Source organism: Taurulus bubalis (assembly GCF_910589615.1).
Source record: "Taurulus bubalis genome assembly, chromosome: 3".
Taxonomy (NCBI): Eukaryota; Metazoa; Chordata; class Actinopteri; order Perciformes; family Cottidae; genus Taurulus; species Taurulus bubalis.
Window position 1 is genome coordinate 20259364 of NC_136591.1, and position 20087 is coordinate 20279450.

Here is a 20087-nt window from a genome sequence, read left to right on the forward strand (position 1 = left end):
GGAAGGACACTGATGACCTCTGAGTAATGCTGAACCAAGAATCTCTGACATTGTGTTTGGACACACACTTTTGGCACTCTCCTAGACGGAGCAACAGAATCGTTAGAGTCTAGATAGCATCACGCTATGATCAGTTGTGCCGTTTGGATGACAACAGGCCTTCAGACTGAAGAGTGGATCGCAGCATGGGCCCTGAAGAAATACAATGCAGTAGTGAAATGCAGAAATTGATATCCTTGAATCTGGTTCATTTAAAGGCAACAGCAAACAGAAAAGTCTTCAATCTGGATTTAAATGAGCATAGGGTCTCAGCAGACCTGCAGCTTTCAGAGAGCTTGTTCCCTGTGGAATGGAAAAACTGAACTCTAGATAACATCACGCTGTGATCAGTTGTGCCGTTTGGATGAGTTGGGATGACAACAAGCCTACAGATTGCAGCATGGGCCCTTAAAAAAAAAGGCTTTATGGATGTCACTTTCTTGCTCGGCCCGTTTCTTTTTATTGTCAAAATTCACAAGTTTGCGAGTCCTTCTGGGTTAGAAAACCTTTCGGAAATTTGATGAGCGCTGAGACCGAAATAGTAGGTGAGCCTTTTTTGCTAAAAATTGATTTATCAATCATAAACACAGCGTTTCTCAATCGTTTACTCTCTTCACACTGGTACTTTGAGACACAATGACCGCAGACCACAAACAGAGAGTTTACCAGTAAAAGAGCCCCAATGAATAGAGAGAGAGAGGCCCAGCAAAAGGAGTGAAAGTGCAATCCCCATACATGTAGCGCTCTTCTGCCAGCAAAGGAGCTTTTCTGGGCTGGATGTGTCATGCTAAGCGCTGCCTCGACCCTTAAAACATCGCCTGTGATGATGATGAGGATGAGGTCCAGTGGCCAGAACAGAAGACAGGAAACAGCTTTGTGTGTCTGTCCATCCACCGTTGTTCTGTTGCATGCCATTCCTCATCCTCTGGCCCCAAAAAACATAATAAAACAGATGAGAAAATGTGTGGATGAAAGATATGACCAGTTTAAAAAGGGTTGGAATTGCATCCTCAACACATCTGGCCGGTTTAACAGATCCTGCTGGGGACTGAAGGTATAGACATTTTGTCCACTTGTAACTTTACCACATTTCATGAGAAGGAAGACCAATGCATTTAGGCAGTATCAGTTTTACAAGATGGATTTTAGGCAGAGGAATAATTGGTAAAAAATATACAACATCTCTATTGTATAGTATTGTTATTGTAGATTATTTACTGTTTTCTTACTGTTTTACTGTTTATTTATATTACTTGTTTTTTAATTTTATTTTACTAGCTGTCTCTTGCTGCTGTAATCATGCAATTTCCTCACTGCGGGACTAATAAAGGATTATTTTATCGTATCTTATACTCCAAATTAAATGGGTTTCTTGTAGTGCAATATAAAGGTTATTCAGAATAGAATATCACAGTATAAACAGTTTTGGTTGTTGCTCTTCATCACATTATGTGCTGCCTCTCACGTAGCCCTCGTTGAGTTGTCTTGTCTTTATTAAGCAGACACTATTATCCGTGGCGGGTCTGTGAGTTACTAACCAAGACACTTGTATTTCAAGTACTACTGCATTCGCTGCATTGCATTACCATATACGGCTGTAACCGAGCACGCTAAAGAATAATAATAAAAGGTGAGCTTGTTTTTCTCGGTGAAACAGGGCCGGCATGTTACACATGTCGTATATATTTTACACGCATACGTACACGCTATAGGTGATGGATATCATTTGAATGAGAGCGATATGCTAATGAAGTTTCACCGCCTGCATCTGCACATCGGAGAGAGAGAGAGAGAGAGAGATAGCGAACTTTGTATTCAGATGTTTTACTGCATTAAAAGTACTAAACTACTGTATTCAAACTGCACCTAAAGTTACTTAAAAATAGTTTTTAACTGGTTATGAAACAGTCTCAATAATAATACTGCTGCATCTTTAAGGCCAACATAGAAAACGAGACAATCGGCAAGAAAACCATTAGCTGGGTCAAATAATGGCCATTAAATTAGGCCAAGTCATGCAGGTTTGGTGGGAACTCCTTCAGCTCAGACGCCAGCGGAGGGTCCGCCCCCGAGCAACACTTCCTGTCTCTTGTTTGCTGCAAAGTGCTGTGCAGACATCGCCTGAACACTGCAACATGCTTCCATCCTCCTTTTTCACACAGATCTGATAATAGCAGTCACACCGTGGTGATGGATGATGTGTATTTTTGATAGACCAACAACCAAAACATTAACATGGTGAAATAATGGTCACGTAAACAAGAACGCACCGAAACGTAACGTATAGTTTTGTATCATACGGCTCATTCATTAAAAACTTGAGTGAAATGTTTAAAAGCAGCGACACAAACCGTGTCTCAGATTATGTGTTCGCGTTCACAATCATTCAAACAGAATGATTAAAGCCTAACAGAAGTTTGACAGAAGCCACTTCATCCATATTTGGTCCTCTTTCTTTTTTTTAAACATAAAACATTTAGCAGCACACAAGGACTAACAATACATTAGGCTGATGTTATTCAGAATGAACACATGCATATTTGAACAGGATATTTATATCTGCTTGCAGCCGTTTAAGGATGTTGTGTGCGTGTGTGTGTGTGTGTGTGTGTGTGTGTGTGTGTGTGTGTGTGTGTGTGTGTGTGTGTGTGTGTGTGTCTGCAGAGCCACACTGCATGTTTCCACATGCCTGCATAGTGAGGCCAAGGCTGCTTTACTCAGTGGAACGTGCTGCACCGTAAGGAAAAGCTGCAAAAACATTCTCCAATGCAATATCTGTTTCCCAAAATAGTTCCTTATCTGGCTGTTCATATGCATAGTTATAATACAGATGGGAAAGGATTATACCTGATCAGTATCTTTAATAAGAGAACACACACTTAAGTTCACCTTATTGTCATATCTGGCATTTCTGAACATCAGCATCAATGAATTCTGAAAGAGACGCGATCAGGTTTGTGCACCTCAATCTGCTTATTAAAGCCTGCATGCGCTCTTCTGGCTTCAGTCTCTCCACCCGATGGGGTTAGGAAGTCAGGGGCAGTGAAGTTCTTCCACACCAAAGAAAGAAAAATAACCCACGGAGCTGGCTTTGTGCACGTTGACATATTGTCTGCTGTGGCTTTGTATTCTTTTGGACAATCGATTGCATACTTTCGTCCAATCTGCAGTCACATTTTCAAAACTATAAACACAGTTAGCACGACTGTGGACCGTTATCCCGATTTATGTTGTTTTCATAGAATACAAATTTTGAAAAAATGCTGAAATTGTCTTTACATACAAGTTCATCCAATTCCAAAATGATGGATATTTCTTGAGAAAAAGCAGATTACTAAGAATAGAAAGTTCACCAAACACCTTTGATTGTCCTGATGAAAATGATAGAACATGTTATGGAAGAAGATTAAGAATCCCAACCCCAGCAACTAATTGGAAGCTAATAATGGAAAATAAACAGAGCGGAGCATCTTTCTCTTCATGGTGTCTGATAAAGTGACCCCCCCTCCCCCGATTACTATATCAATGCATTAAAATGGCATCATCTTGCCTCGGTGCCTCTCGGCCCTGTGGAGGAGGCAGAGATTAACCCGGCTCCCCCATCAAACGGTTGTGTGGTTAAACAGAAGAAGAGCACTGAGTCAGCTCTTCCAGCACATTGCCTGCTGCTCTCTGCCAGTTATGTAACTCTCAACTGTTTTATTCGCTGCCGTATGAAACAAATATTGCCTCAGGCAAGGACGGCCTGCAAACTGCATTCAGATCCTGTGAGATACAAAACGTACTGCAACATTTTACCATCTGAGCGAGGTTATTCACAAATTATGAAAAGATATACTGATACTTATATGCTGATATAATGGAGTGAAATGCTGGAAACATAAGATATTACTGAAATAAAGTAATAGAGAATATTAAATATAAACAAAAGTATTAGAACATATCATGGGCTATACGGCTAGTGGGTCAAAATGTGTCAAAGCAGCAATAATAGTAATAATTTACAGAAACAATTGTTCACCTTCCACTTTCTCTTTCCTTCTCTGTCGCAAACACGGCGCTCAGTCCTCTATCCTTGTCGCCGTCCTAAAATCTTTATATATATTTTATATATATAATGCATGAAGATGGTGGTTTCAAGTCCCCAGGAAGAGCGGCAGGCTTTTGAAGCCCCTAGTGGCCAAACCGTGGAATCACAATGTCCGGGTTCCTCGTGTGATGCCATTGGGCCCCCGAAAAAGACTTAATGGAATATAAATGTAACATGATATTAATAAGCATGTTTTCATGAGTTGATAATCGCTTTTCTTTACCTAATGAGCCGTAATATCTACATATGTCATCTTCACCAAGTTGCCCTGCCGTGTTTCTACAGTAGCCCAGAACGGACAAACCAAATAGGGCCATTTGCTTTTTTGTGTGTTGGCCACAGTCTGCCTCCCTGCATGCCACACTGGATACCTTTCTGTTGGTTGCAATTTGAAACCTTCCCACTAGGTTTTGCTAAATCCTGCTATGCGAGAATCTGGCTGGGTGCAAGGGAGGAGTTAAAATGGTATTTGGGATTTGATAGTGAAGCACAGCGCCTTGAAAACAATTGTCGACGGGGCAAAAACCTGATAAGTGTGTGTGTGGGAGGGGGTCCAAACCAAGTGTTTAAAAAAAAAGTTGCTGTGACTTGTCCTACTCTCATATAATAGCTGTGACACTTGATCAAAACTCACAAGCAGATTGGCTGTGTTTCATCGGGCGCTGTGGAATCTGTAATTAGCAGAAGAAGAAGAAGAAGAAGAAGAAGAAGAACTCCCTGTTTTCTTACTCTATGGTCTGTCTGCAACCAGAATAAATTGTCCTGTATTCCGCACACTGCTTCCAAAATGCACCCAAACTCACTGGCATGGCACTCACCACAGAGAGCGGGACATGCAATTTTACTCTTCTCCCATCTGGTCGCAGATACAGGACACTCCTTCTCAATATGTCTGTCGTGTCTGGTTAAGCCCATGTGGGCTGGACACCCTTCTAGGTGCATGATGCTTTAAAGAATACACTTACTTACTCTCTATCTTGTGTGTTAATGTACAGTATCTTTGTTCTGGAGGCACACACTCTGTGGAAACAAATTCCCCCATATCGGGACAATCTATATGAAGCCTATCAACCACATTCTGCCACAATCTCCCTTCGCCAATCATATCATTATTGTAGATTTTTTTGGGGGGGGATTAGCCGGGTGTTAGGCCAAGATGACGACTGGAGCCTCCCACTTAGGGCATCGCTACAGTTCTTCAGAAACCCATGGGAGACATCACAGGGGTACATGTTTCAGACCGGCGAGAGAGACGCAAGACAGACGGACAAAAAAAGAGTGAAGTGGAATTGCTTGTTCCCCGGCGTGGAATTCCATTCCATTCCATTATCCAAACCACTTCTACCGTTTAGGGTTACGGGGGCACTGGAGCTGATCCCAGCTTACTGGACAGGTCACCAGTTTATCTCAGGGCACATATAGAGAGACAGACAACCATTTACACCTATGGGCCAATTTAGAGTCCAATTAACCTGAGTTGCATGTCTTTGGATTGTGGGAGGAAGCCTGAGCACCTGGAGGAACCCACGCTGCCACGGGGAGAACGTGCAAACTCCACACAGATGGACCGCCCGGGATCGGGGATCAAAATCAGTCCCCTGTTGCTGTGAGGTGACAGTGCTCGCCACCACACCACCGCGCAAATATTTTTACAAAAAAACTAACAATTATGATATGATATAATATTAACTCTTGGAAAGGACCGGATCATAAGTTTGCGCTTCCATCAAAAGGTTCTTATTCATATCACTATTTTCTACGGATAATTTCAGAGTTTGTTTTCATGCCTGACTCCCAATATGAAGCAGGGAAGAATTAAGCGGGATCGGCTTGTTTGACGTGCAGGGTTATCACATTTATTAATGAACAAAGAGTATATTCCCTTGCAAAAAGATAATTGCACAAACTCAGCCATCATAGTCATTGTAATAAAGTCACAGTTTGGTCTTTGACTGTCATGTATATGTCACACTTCATTGTCTTTTTTTATATTCCTTTTCATGTAAGAATCCCATTAAACAGTAATTGTGTGCAATCGTCTCTGGCTGAGAATGACAGCGTTGGAAAACCTCTAATTGGATTTGAACACCAGTGATGTGCTAAAAGCTGCACCAGTGCTTCCACTATGATCATTTTTTTTCATAGCTTGTCCTCGCACACATTGATTTCACTCGGTCCGGCATCAGGCTTAATAAATAGCACATTTTTCATATAGCTATACATATTCAATTAATGCTGAGGGTTGAGTGGAGGATGAGGAAGTGACCACTGGTTGGTGTCTTTCGTGACGGCTGTGTAATAAAAAGCGTTTAAGCCTTCTGGCTTTTTAATTTCCCGACATTCAGGATTGAAAATGATCCCGCTGTCTGGGCCTTTTAGCAGCACAAGTGATGCAATGCGGTGGAAACAAAAGGAGCCATTAAAACCAGTGGAAAGATTGCATGTTTCTGTCATATTACAGTGCAAAGAAGTGGGATTCAAACACTGAGAAAGTCTTGCAGTTTGATATTTAGGAGATAGACTATTCTGAATGTGAAACGACTAATACGATCAACTATGGGAATAACATATTGCATTTACTCTTGTGTAAATGTTTTGTGTATCATTTTTGAAAATCGCAAACTCTCTTTTGCTTAAAGGAGAATTCTGTTGTCTTTAAAACTGCTTTTTCTTTTAAAACTGCGTTTTCTTTTAAAACTCTTGCTTACTGTTGATCTGCAGTGTATTTGCATCTGATAACAATAACAAAAAAGGTCCTGTTAATGAAATGTATTAAAAGAGTTCTCTCTTGCTTCAGCGTTGGACTTGCATAACATTGTGAGATTTACAATGATTAAAATCGATGCAGCAGAACCAGAGATCTCATCTGCGCCCTAGAGACCACCAGGTAGAACCAATAAGCCTGAGATCAATAAGAAGATATTTATTTGATGAAATTAATTCCTGAGATGGCGCATGCTGTTATAGCTGCATGAACAGTAGCGTGAATTAGTACGGTAGAATTTAGCAATTTAGTTTATTGTTGTGACGGCAACAATGATTTGATAATCATATCATATAATCATATTTCTCAACCACCGGTTATGGCATTGATGTCATAATCATGTCAGGAGAGTTGGTAGTACACAGTGCATCTGATTCATCTGCAATCTCTAATTGGAGCGAGGATGTCACTGGCAAGCTACAATAACACACACACACACACACACACACACACACACACACACACACACACACACACACACACACACACACACAGCAGATCCACTAGTTACATGTTGTGCAGCCAACATCTGACTAAAAATACCACAGAAACCGCCCCCTTATGTGCTTACATCAAATGTGTTCTTTTGATTCATTATTCTACAGTTTCTTCTGCACATCCAGCGTTTTTAGAAACACACTGAAAAACACTTCACACAGAATATATCTGATATATATATATGTATCATACAGAATTAAGTCGGTGTTGAGCAAAAATTATGTGTCCTGATTGTTTGTGTCACACCACTGAGAAACTTTAATTATTAGGTTTACAAAATCGGGGAAAGAATAAGTAGTGTTCTCGGTTCTGAAACACTGTGAACCGAGGCCCGATCGTGGGTGAGGTGAGGGTTAGTTCCATTATTTAAAGTTACATGCAAGCTACTTTTGCAAATGTTTTTCCACATGGGACCAAACTGATCAAGTTCTGATTGTGGAGTGATTAAATGTGTAATTTAGAAGCGTTCAACAGCTGCAACGGAGCCTATGAAGTAAGCACAGGTTGAACTGGAACACGGATGCAGAGTGCTCTCATGCGTACCCCCAAAGACAGACATGCCTGTGGCTCAGTGGTGAGCAGGGTCGTCCTGCAATCAGAAGATCGGCAGTTCGATCTGCGAGCCCATGTCGATGTGTCCTTGGGCGAGAGACTTAACCGGAATTGCTCCCGTGGCTGTGCCTATGGTGTATGAATCTTAGTAACCTTAGCTCCTCCCATCAGTGCATGAATGAGTGAATGATGATAAGTAGTGTGAAAGCGCTTTGAGTGGTTGGAAGACGAGAGAAGCGCTCTACATTTACCATCACGGAAAAAGACCAGTCCATGCAGCGGGCCCCACTGGGAATTCATCCCATTATGCCAGATAGCCAGCAGATTGTAGGATTGTGGTAATTTTTGATTGAGCAGCTGAAGCTATGAAGTTGCTATGGCGTTATGGGTTATGCTAAGGGTGCCCTACAGTGTGTCATCGAGCCATGATTTCTCTTCAAAACGATCCAACGCCACAATTCAGTACTTGAGATGTATTCCACATGTGATCAGCATAATTAATGTGTTAATTTGTACTTTCCCCAGACTTCAAATGTCTTGCTGTGTGTATGACTCCTTGAGGACTGCTCCATGCCGATTGAGAGCAGTTACAGGACGGACATCAAAAAGATCAACGACGCACTCGCCGGCTCCATTGCAGAGAGCGGAGGAAACAAGAACTTGTGCACAACAACATATTTCTGGACGCGCTGCCAGAGCCTCCTGCAGCTCTCCGAATGAACATGCTTTTGACGTGAGACCTTTGAAACGCTATAAAGTTACTGAGTGCGACCCAAAGTAAACACAGAGGCGACTTGAGCATGTGAAGGTAGAGCGATGACTCACATATTTAAAAGCCTTTCATCACTGATTGTCCACTAAATGGAGTCGTATTCATCACGCCATGCTTTGATGGATGATTGCATTTTCAGCCCGTTTTCCCCGGACCCATGCCAGGTTTTCAAACACCTCAAAAAGTGATAATAATGAACATTGACAAGCACAGGAGAGAACGGCTTCAATGTACCGCCACAAAATGAAATTATGCAAAGTCGAAACAAGGATTCGCATAATATGTTTTAAAAAAAAACGAGCCTTTGGCTGATTAAAACAATCAGTTTGAATATCTGCAGCATCCTCTGAAGTATTGTGTGTGTGTGTGTGCGTGTGTGTGTGTGTGTGTGTGTATTGCTACAAAAAGGTTGCACTTGGGATGGCAGCCTGTCAGCGGCAGAATTGCAGACTATTAGATGTGCTCATCAGTGGAGGTCAGGAGAGCAGAGCTCCGTGTGAAGCCAGCCGGCTGTAATTACAGACAAGTGATGATATTCCTTCTTTCCCTCTCCACCTCCATTCATCCTCCCGGCTGCAGGGAACGCTGGATATATTCCCTGTATGTGCAGTTCAAACTTTCTCCAAGGTCAATAGTGTTGTTGTTGTTGGTAAACATGCAGTATAACACCTGTTATGCATAGTCTGGGGTATTAGATTGTTCTATTATGAGGTTTACAAAGAATGAATTGTAAGTCAGAGGGGGGATTTTTTTTTATTGTTGCATGTTTTAATATATTTGTATATTTGTTTAGTGAAGAGTCTTGTTTTCCTTCCCCTTGTGTTTTCTTCAAGATGTCCACCTTAGTTTATTGTAGCACTCATTTTAAAAGCTAAAACTAAATGCTATGAGATGAACAGTGCGTGTGGTTTTAAGGACTTTGTGTTTTTTTTCAAAATCTAAATAATGTTATCCCAAAAGGTAGCATTAACCAACAGCACAGTTGGTTAATGCTACCTTTTGGGGGTAAAGATAACATTAACCTGTTCATCCAATCAGATTTCACCTCTATGTCTCTATGGAAGAAGAGCAGCTTCAAGCTGGCCTTTGCAGATTAAAGTACATTATGAAGTTACATGGGGGCGTTGTCATGATTGTCATAGTCTTCAACTAATCAGATCTTTCGTTTGACATGCTGGGCGCATTCTTCGACGTGCCAGTGCCCGCAAGATGGTCCTGGACGTATGATTGGTCAGTGGGCCAGCGTGACTTCTGTCAACAGAAAGCTACCTAGCTGCTAGCAGAACTAAGTTGCAGTCGGAGAAGTTAAGACATTGTTATTTATTTTTTAACACTCAATGGCTGAAGGAGGAGGAGAAATGGACTTGCTGGTGGATTTACTGATGACACCTTTCTCACGGAGGGTTATGGGCATGTTTGGCGGTGATGATCCTAATATTGACTGCCACTGTCAAACGGACATTTTCCCGCCCTAAAACGGGAGGCTCGACTGTCCTCACTGGCGTCCATGGCCATCGAGAAGGACCTGTTACGTGAACAGCTGAAAAACCACGTCATTGAACTGTTTGTTAACAAAGAGAGGAGGATGGACTTTGTCTTTAAGAGAACAGCATCTGGTGAGTGAACTGTTTTTGTGTTTTTACATCTGCAGTAGTGTTGTGTTAATGTGTCTATGGTGTTTGAAACGAACCTACATTACCCCCGCGAGTCTCGGGCAGCACAAAGGGCAACACGCTAGGATTTGCGGTTTCTTAAATAGCTTTTATTTATGTCAGCTGTTGATCTGCGCTCCCGGCCTCGCACTCCCGCCTTAGCTCGTCTTCTCCTCCGACTGTAACAGCTATTGCGGCCGCGTCGTCTCTGCTCAACGCTCTTTTTTTATTATAAGACGCTACTCATAAGACACACACATAAATTGCCCCGAGCTGAGGCTGATTACACCTCATCCCGGCACCTGTTCCCTGAACCACACCCTCGCTCGGTTCCCTGTGCCGTTTTTTCATTCGTAGAGTCAACGTTGAGTATGACAGCCGTGGCCTGTAAGGGGTTCACTGTGGACGTTCCTATTAGTGGACAAAAGAACACACAAAATACACATGAACAAAGAGGACGGGATTCACTTTTTGAGCGGTATTCACCTTATGCATTGAGCTATGAGAGAAACTGATACTATATCCTGCAAATACAGAAGTTTTTTCGTGGAGGGTAATATACGCACATAGGGGGTTTTCAGCTAAAGGAGCTATTTTATATCAGTCAGAATACGAATACTCCTGATACTCCAAAGAGAATTTTGCAGCATGTGACAAGTATCCTAATACCCTCCAAACACACATCAGCTACTAGCACTGTTGCTCTGCGTCCCATATAACACACACGTACATTAGCTGCACATTTCCTCCACGCTGAAGAAGAGATCCATGCCGACTATTCGTGGGGGCTGCTTACCCAGATTAAAGGCCATTGATTCACACCATTGTGGGTGATAAAACTGAATTTCAACTCCTTTTTTTACATCCACTGTGTAGTTCAGAATCAATACGTGGCTTCCTGTGCAGCCCGGACTGTCTGGGCTCTTTTATTAGGACGGTATTAAGAGCAGCGCTCTGCCAACACTCAGCGACCTCTACCTTGTCTACCACCTCAACCTCCACTACCTGCTCCTCTGTGCGTGTGTAGCCACCGCCACCGCACTTCCTGTCACTCCATAGTTCAGCCAGTGCGAGTCACAGACTTCCTGTGTGAGAGTGACTGCGAGTCACCCAAGCGTCCTGGAATCCGGCTCCTGGCAGACGACCAATGCACATTTATAGGCCTCAATCCATCTTGCAGCCTTTGCTGATTCATCTGCAGAGACTGATGTACTCCAACACGTATATATGTGATCTATGATTATGACTGACTGAGTGGAAGCAGCTATGCGTAATTATGGCTCTTAAGCACTGAGCAGTAACCTTAATATTTCAATCTTTTTGATGCCATTATTTTTCCATTATACAAATCATCTTTCAATTTCCACAAGTCAATTTTTTGGGGGGGTTGTGTGTCTGCAGGTTTTGAACACCAATATGTGCATATGAAGGGCTAGAGGAGAGCTTTTAGTATGTATCAGTGGTGGGCCGTCAGGGCCTGCAAAGCATTATCTGGTGGCCTAAAACAAAGTTGTAGCTATTTTATTATTTATTTATCTTTCACAAATACACTACATGTATTATAATTAGTTTTCCATATTAGCTTATTTTTCTCATTGCACAGCTACTGTCTTCCTCTGTTGCTCTGCCTTCAGCCTGCAGCACTGCTTCCATTACAGCTGGTTTGAAAGATAGTTTCATCCAATCAGATTTGTTTTCTCCTGTGTCTCTATGGAAGCAAAGCAGTTTAAGCAGGCCTTTGCGGATTAAAGTACACGGGGAGTGGACGCTGTGGTTGATTGTCATAGAATTCAACAAATCAGATTTTTAGTTTGACAAGCTGGGTGTATTCTTTGACGTGCAGCACCTGTGAAAGGGCGTGGATGTATTATTGGTCAGTGGCCCGGCGTGACCATTAACATGCACTGTGATTGGTCAGTGGGGCAGCGTGACTTCTGTTAACGAAAGAGAAAAAAAACCTTGGAGGAAAACATATAACCTATACTGCACACATGGTCTGAGCTGCAGTCCCGGAAGTTCCTGCAGCAAAGTCACATTTCCACAACAGAGACAGAATCCTCCACTAATTACTCTAGAGATCTGAAATAAACGTCTTGCTGGTGGCTTGCCTCCAGCGCTGTCCATTGATGAACAGTTAAGGATCGTGAATCGGTTCCAATGCGGTAAAAACATGCCCAAAAAAAGTGAATACAGGGGACCAGAAACGGTTTGGCCACCGAGCAGCAGCTCTCAGTTTAAAGGTTCTGTGCTGCCGTGCGGGAACAATCGCAAATATCGTTATTTTGGGACATAACAGTATTAAACTTTCAGTGGTCTCTCTCTCTCTCCCCCCAGCCACATAAGTGACTACACTGGGCTCAACGCCAGGAAAGGTCAGCCCACAGAGTTATACTGACACCCAGCAGACGATGTTTGCATGCTGCTGGACAGGATGAAGACGAAACCAGTAACCCTCAGGGTACGTGTGTTTGTATGAGGGGGGGAGTAGGTGTGTGTGTGTCTGTGTGTCTTTTCAGGGAAATAATCCACGCGAGTGGAAACGTCGCTTGTTGTTTATGTGTTGAAACAGGAAGTCAGCAAATTGCCTTTCCTTTGAAATAAAGTTGTTACAAATAACACATAATGAGTCTGTTTTGTGAAAATATCTGTCACGTAAATTAACTCTATAGTACACGAAAAAATAAGAGAAAAAAGATATACGTTTAATTAACGGGATTCGAACTCATATCATTGGGTGGAAAAAGATCAGAGGTCAGTGGCATTACCACTACACCAGGATAGACATAATAGAGTTTCTTGTGGATTTACAATGAAATCATCTACAACACAGTCAGCAGTCACATTTAAACGGCAGAGAGCCACCAGATCAACTTGCGACCAACTGCGACTCCATGGAGCATGTTGACGTGACCTGCGGAGCACTTTACAATATCGCTGCTTTCTCAAACTAATAGACAGCTGTTTAATATCAGACCATTCAACACCTGTCATCCGAGCTGTATGAGGTGACAGACTTGAGCCACATAAGAAAATAGAGGCTGAGCTTGAACTTCAACGTAGCTTCTGGTTGGATAATGTAGCCAGGATAATGTAGTCAGTCAGGACATGAAGCTCCTATTGGTTCAAGGTGGGATCCAATAGAAAGCTTAGATTTCGGCGGGCATTTTGGTGCCGAGTTTGTAGCTGTGCTCTCATGCAAACTTGCTTTTCTTCTAAAAACAAAAATGTTTTCTTTCATATCTTCCAGCTGATATGAAATGATGCAACACCAGTTCGTGGATATTTATGGATGTAGTCACGTGTTTTGGACTAAATCTTTTATGGGATTTTTTTTTATTGGACCTTTACGTAACAACGCCGTTTTTGTTGGAATGTTATGGATTTATGGATCAATATGAGGCGTCATCGGTGAGTTGCCTGGCTTTTGCTATCGTTTGTTTGTTTGTTGTTGTTGTCTGACAAAAGTCTTGTTTGTAGCTGCTGTGGTGGTCTGATCTTGAAATGGATTGCACAGCTGGAATCACAAGAATCGTAGGTTTCCAGAAACCCTCGTTTCAAACTCGTACCGAACTATAAATAGGGGCTACAGTGTTAGCGTTAACAGGTTTTAAAGGTATTCAGGCTCATGGTACTCCGGTGATGAGATAATAAGTTTGCAGTGGTGACACATAGCTTTGCTTTTATCAACTGCGTCGTCTGGGAGAGATTTAAAATGAAAATGTCCATTTAAAAGTGCAGTACCTATGTGCGGCAGTGTTAAGCCCCTCCCAATGCTAAAAAAAACACATGCTGTTAACGCATGATACAGTCATTGTTGGTGTTAATGGATTGCTACGTTAACATATTTATAACGCATTAAAGTGCCCAGCCCTAGTTTTACTGCATTACAAGTACTAATACTCCACTACAAGTCCTGTATTCAAACTGTACCTAAAGTTACTTAAAAAGAGTTTCTAACTGGTTATGAAACTGTTTCAATGTAATACTGCTGCGTCTTTAAGGCCAACATAAGAAAACGAGACAATCGGCAAGAAAACCATGAGCTGGGTCAGATTCTGGCCATTTAATTAGGCCAAATCCTGTAGGTTTGGCAGGAACTCTTTCAGCGGAGGCTCCGCCTCCGAGCAGCACGCCTTCAGCAGCAATGGCTCCGAGTCCGACCAACACAAAACCCCTGAAGTAACCTTTAAGTAAAGGTATGTAAGTAATACCAGTAACATGTAGACTACTTGAATAGAAGTACTGTATTGTGCAGTAAAATGTTCCCTATCAGTTTGTTTTTCTGGTTTGTTTATGGATGAATATCTCTGCTGTGTGTTGCACTTTGCTGCTGTAGATCTACAAGATTTACAATACTGTTATCAGTCGTAGTTTAATCTACAGCAATGCATCATATTCTATAAGATCATCATGTGGTTGAAGTGTTGCTGTCCTATGAGAAGCTTGTCTATCTAAAAAGTCAACTTTTCATGCAGAGCTCAGAGAAACATGCAGTCCCCGTTTTCAGCTTTATTTTCCAGCTTAAAGGAACACATAAGGGACACTTCTTCCCTCAGTTTCTGGAAAAAGTCAACATATTTACCTGGACAGGAAGCGAATGAAACATTGTCATATGAAAAGTATGTAAGTAATGAGAATTTCCTTTTGTTCCTTTAGTTCTTGAACGCTGAACTTTACGTGACGGGATAATCTCAACGAAAGGTTAATAGCTTTTGACCACATGTAGTTGTCTTTGTCAATAAATGATTTTTGATGAAAGATGGTCTCTGGTGTCAGATGCAAATTATTTAAAACGGTATAAGATCACAATTAAATCTAATAATCACAATGAATTTCAAGTTCATGTGAAAGTGATTATCAAACACTGTCAATATTTGTTTTGTCTCCTATGAATTAATATCACATTTGGTGAAAACACTTAAGGTCTTCACCACTTTGATTTCCCTCTTAAATCCTCCGTGTTATTATTCTTGAAGCGGTTGACGTTTAATTTTCATTGCCCACCTTTTTTTGTTCATCCTCACCAAAGTGCTACAGCAGCTCAATGGTGGGAATTGACCAGTACATTTATTTTATAGTCCAAAGGGGGCGTCGTCTTGACAGTGCTGACCTTTAGAGGGGAAGACAAGCTGAGACTAACGGTTCCATTAAGAACCCTTTTCATCTAAAAGAACCCATTATGGAACCGTTGAATGCATGTGTGTTACCCACCTATTTTTAGGCCTCTGCTCGAAAATTGCATACCCAAACTAAAAACGGTATATCTCTGCAACCACTAGGGCTATTTGAATAATTTTGGTGTTATAATAAAAGAGTATAATGTGAGGTGTTCAGATGTGTAAATATCAGTCTATATGTTTGTTAGACTATAACAAATAATATATGTTTCACAGTTATATTATTAATCATATACTGTGTAAAGGCTTGTGGCTTCTCATTTGACCTACTCTCCTGTTAAAACATATGTATGCTTTTCAAGTGACCTTCTGATAGAGTCTGGAGAATGTGGATGCCTACATGTCTCTGTTTGAAGGACATGGTGTTCCTTGTTATCATACAGTATGACCATGCCGATGCAAGCGAATCTAAAGACGTCATGAGAGCTTCTGTGATTGTGTTATTAATGTATTTAAGAGGTATCTCTCTGCTCATTCATTGAGTCCAGGATACGCAATTGACATATCATGTTGTGATTCTGACTCTGTTCCTCTTTGCAAAGAATACATGTCCTGATTAATTATTTTACCACCAGGTGTCAAATAAATGTTTCTATCAATGTTACTGGTTATGAGTAAATTAAGACGTGAATTATACAGTTTTTATAGCAATATTTGCCATAGAGCCCATAAGGGCTCCACAGTTTTCAAGGGGTTTTAAGGCTCTAGAATAAATACCTTAGAATAAAAAAGGGTTTTAGATAGAATCCCCAAGGTGGAAAGGGTCTGAATACTTTCAGGGAGGGCGGTGGAACCCTTACACCATATCAGGGTTCTCGTTAGAATCTCACATATGGGATTCTGGGTGAAATCTTTCACAGATGATTCTATAAAATGCATGTTGGGCTCTAGATCCCTCTGAAAGGGTTTGAATCCTCTCTGGTTATAGTTCCTTTATTTCTAAGACTGCATGCTGAATATATCAAGATGACAGAAGTGTTGAGTTTCCATTAAAAGTGAATAAAAAATGGGAGAAGAGAAAAAGGGAAGCTTCATATTAAATGTCATAAAACATACTCGGGCATAAAAGCTTGTCTAATAAAAGCCCATTTCAAGATAAAATGCTGGTTCTCTGCAGCTGAGGTAAATAAAGAGCAAACTTCTATTTGAGAATGCATAACATAATTAGTGAATGTTAACATATTGGGGAAATTCAGAGCATAAATACTTATTTTTTTAGATAGGCTCTTAGTTAGTGGTCCATGTATTAAAATCATATGGCTTGTAAACGTTTTGGAACGTATTATCAACAATAACACACACACAATAACTAATAGATGTCGGATTTTTTTTATCTTCAGAATGTATTGCTACATTTCAACTTAATTTTTTATATTATGTTTCATGTTCTTTTATATTATATTTTTGCACCTGCCTAACCCAAATCAGTCAGCACAGAAGTCACATGGTCACTGCTGTCACAGTCATTGTGTGTCTGTTGTCATTCATTAGTGACGGTGAGTCAACAGCAGCATCATGAGGCCACACAGGAACACACAACATTACCCACAATCCCCTGCTTCATCCAGCATCCTGTAAATAAAAAGATGCAAGACTCACATTGACAACCCTTTAAACTCTTGAGACAAAAACAATGCTTCTCATATTTTTTTCACATTCACACCACAACCTTGTTAAATGGCCAAGACATGAAGCCCTAAAATGCCTTAAAATTCAAATGCAATTTCATGCACAGTATGTGATGATGAAAAGTTAAAATCAAAAAATCTGAGGAGTGTCTAATTGGTTATATAAGGTAGACATATGGACAGCAGACTAAAGACTAAAAACTCTCCTAGAGGGTAGGTAGACTGGACCGTGGAGCCTGAGAATGGCAGCATTTTTTCTTTAGATCCATCCATTCTTCCAATACATATATCTCCACATCTACCATCCAGATCATCATTGAATGTGATGTCCTCATCACACCCTACACCAGAAGTCACCAATAGGCATACTGTGGCTCGCTGTATCCTGACCCAGACCCTCAATCTGTAAATTATTGAGAATTATTACATTTTGACAGGCAGCTTTTCTAGCCTTTTTCGTCCCTGGTTTAACGGCCAAGGGAACTTGGACCAAATGAGTTCACGTGATACGACTCGGCCTATCCAATCTGTGCATTGTGACTCCAAGATGTACTCGCACAGTTGGATGAAATAACTCATAACCTATTGGCTGAGCTGGAGACGAGTCCACTGATGTGTCAGATAACGCTCGGCTGAAAGGTACTTTGACAAGGAGAAGAAAAAGCCCTGTGAAGACCTGTTGGCTGTCGCACCCCTTCAGACCAGAGGAGAGGCCTTCAAGGAACAATGTCAACAAAGAGGAGAATAGAGCTGAAACCAGTGGTCGAATAACGTCAATAGCCCCTGCTATGGAGAGAGAGAGAGAGAGAGGCTCTGTGACTGAAGAGGACAATCTTGAGATCATCACCCAATTGGTCCTGTGCCCCACCCGGTCAGACTAGAATGCAGAGACCATGAATGGAACGATGAGACTGATTCACTTTCATCAGGTCATCCTCTTCACATCAGCATCACATGCTTTTTCCTTCTACACAACAACGTAAAACGGCTCGACAAAGGAAGGGCACTTGTGGTCCATCTGAAGGGTATAGCACAGCTGAAGAGCCGGAAGGCAACACAATGTTCTTGTTTTTTTTTCTAGAAGAGAAGAAGAAGACGGATATTGTGGCTTCTTTGGTGGATATTAAAGGACTACCTGTCCTTGGATATCAAAGTAGTCTGTGGCGTGATGACATCTGTCCGATCATTACAGAAGAAACTTGGACGATCGGTATGGAGACTTTGCCTCGGACAGCAGCTCTTCATTCAGAGCCCTTTCCTAATCGAAGATGTCTTAAAGTAGTTATCTCAGAACTTCAAATGGATAAATGCTGAGCGTCTCCAGATACAACTGGCAGATGTGTGATGTCTACAAGTGAAGCTCCAAGAATAGATAAATCACCACTACGTTCTTGTTCTGTCAAAACTTTTCGGGCCGGTATACAAGAAAAAATACTTCAGTCTCAGTGGAGAGACTGACATTTGCTCACAGTGCCATTCGACATTCACCAGCCTTTTATAAAACGCACCAACATTATTGTTTGGGGTATATTTTTCATTTTAAGGAACTGTTGGGTGCTTTTTGGATGTTTTACTTGTCTTTTTTTGACCCATACAAGAGCGACACGGCCGAATAAGAATGCGTTTTGTGTTGGAGCCACACAGAGAGACTAGGAAATAGGGTGCAGGTTGGAAATGGCTGGGGGCGTGAATGAAGTTATGAATTCATGAGACACGAGAAGACAACCATCTTTTTACTGAGCACACTCTCTCACACACACACACACACACACACACACACACACACACACACACACACACACACACACACAGACACACACAGACACACAGAGAGAGAGAGAGGCGCAATACAATGTTACTCTCTTAACTCAAAGCAAATAAGATATCGCTAAAACTTTGTTTAAGGCGCACTGGGAGAAGGAAAGCGCCGCTCAGTGATATAACAGAAATGACTCCTTCAGATGATATCTTTTGAAAGAAAGATGCATAACCAGATATTACACTGAGCACCACTTCATACTCGTTGGATGAAATAACAAACAGATTTAAAAGCAACGTCCTATTGATCGGGACAAAGCTTTAGATAACTACAAAAATAATCTCTTTTTAAAGATCACTTTAAGCTTGTCCAGAAGTGGACGGCCTTTGCTTCACCTTTGGCCGCTGCAGATGGATGCCTAATGCTGCATTCACACCAAACGCGACACGATTCTTTGCGCGACGTTTACCTGTTGTGGAAGTCCCAAACATGTCGGAACATCAAATGCCCTCGTGTTTGGGTTCATAACACCATCCGTAGCTGCACACAGCAACCATGGACTCATCATCTGGCATAATAAACATTAACTACTAATCACTCACTGTCTCTCCTGATTGAACTGCGTCTGGCTTATCTCCGTAAAACGGATACCGCTTCCGCCATCCACCATGGAAATAACCAATAGTTCTGCTTTATACTTGTTGTGTAAATTCCACATACTTCAGGCGGAGCAGCAACAGTTTGATTCAGCAACGGCAAGACGGCGGTGGTGACGGGCAGAGCTTCTCAACACTGATTCTCAACGCTGATTGGCTGACGCAATTGGGATATTTCAACTGGCGCAAATTCACACCACGTCCTTCACTCTGTCCGCGCCGCGTCCTTCGCTCTGTTCGCGCCGCCTCAAATGCGTCTATCGCGCCGTCCAGCGGAAATTTCGCGTCTTCGCAACCTATCACGTCTGTGCATTGACTTTGCATGTAATCTACTCGCGCGAATAATTCGCGCCGCGTTTGGTGTGAACACAGCATTACAGAGAGTATACCGGTGATGATCACCTAAGCAAAAACATATCTCCAGATCAACGCAGCTGATGCTACAACAAGGCAGCTGCCCCGCGGTGGAACATATGGCCATCCGTATTAAAGTCAAGCTG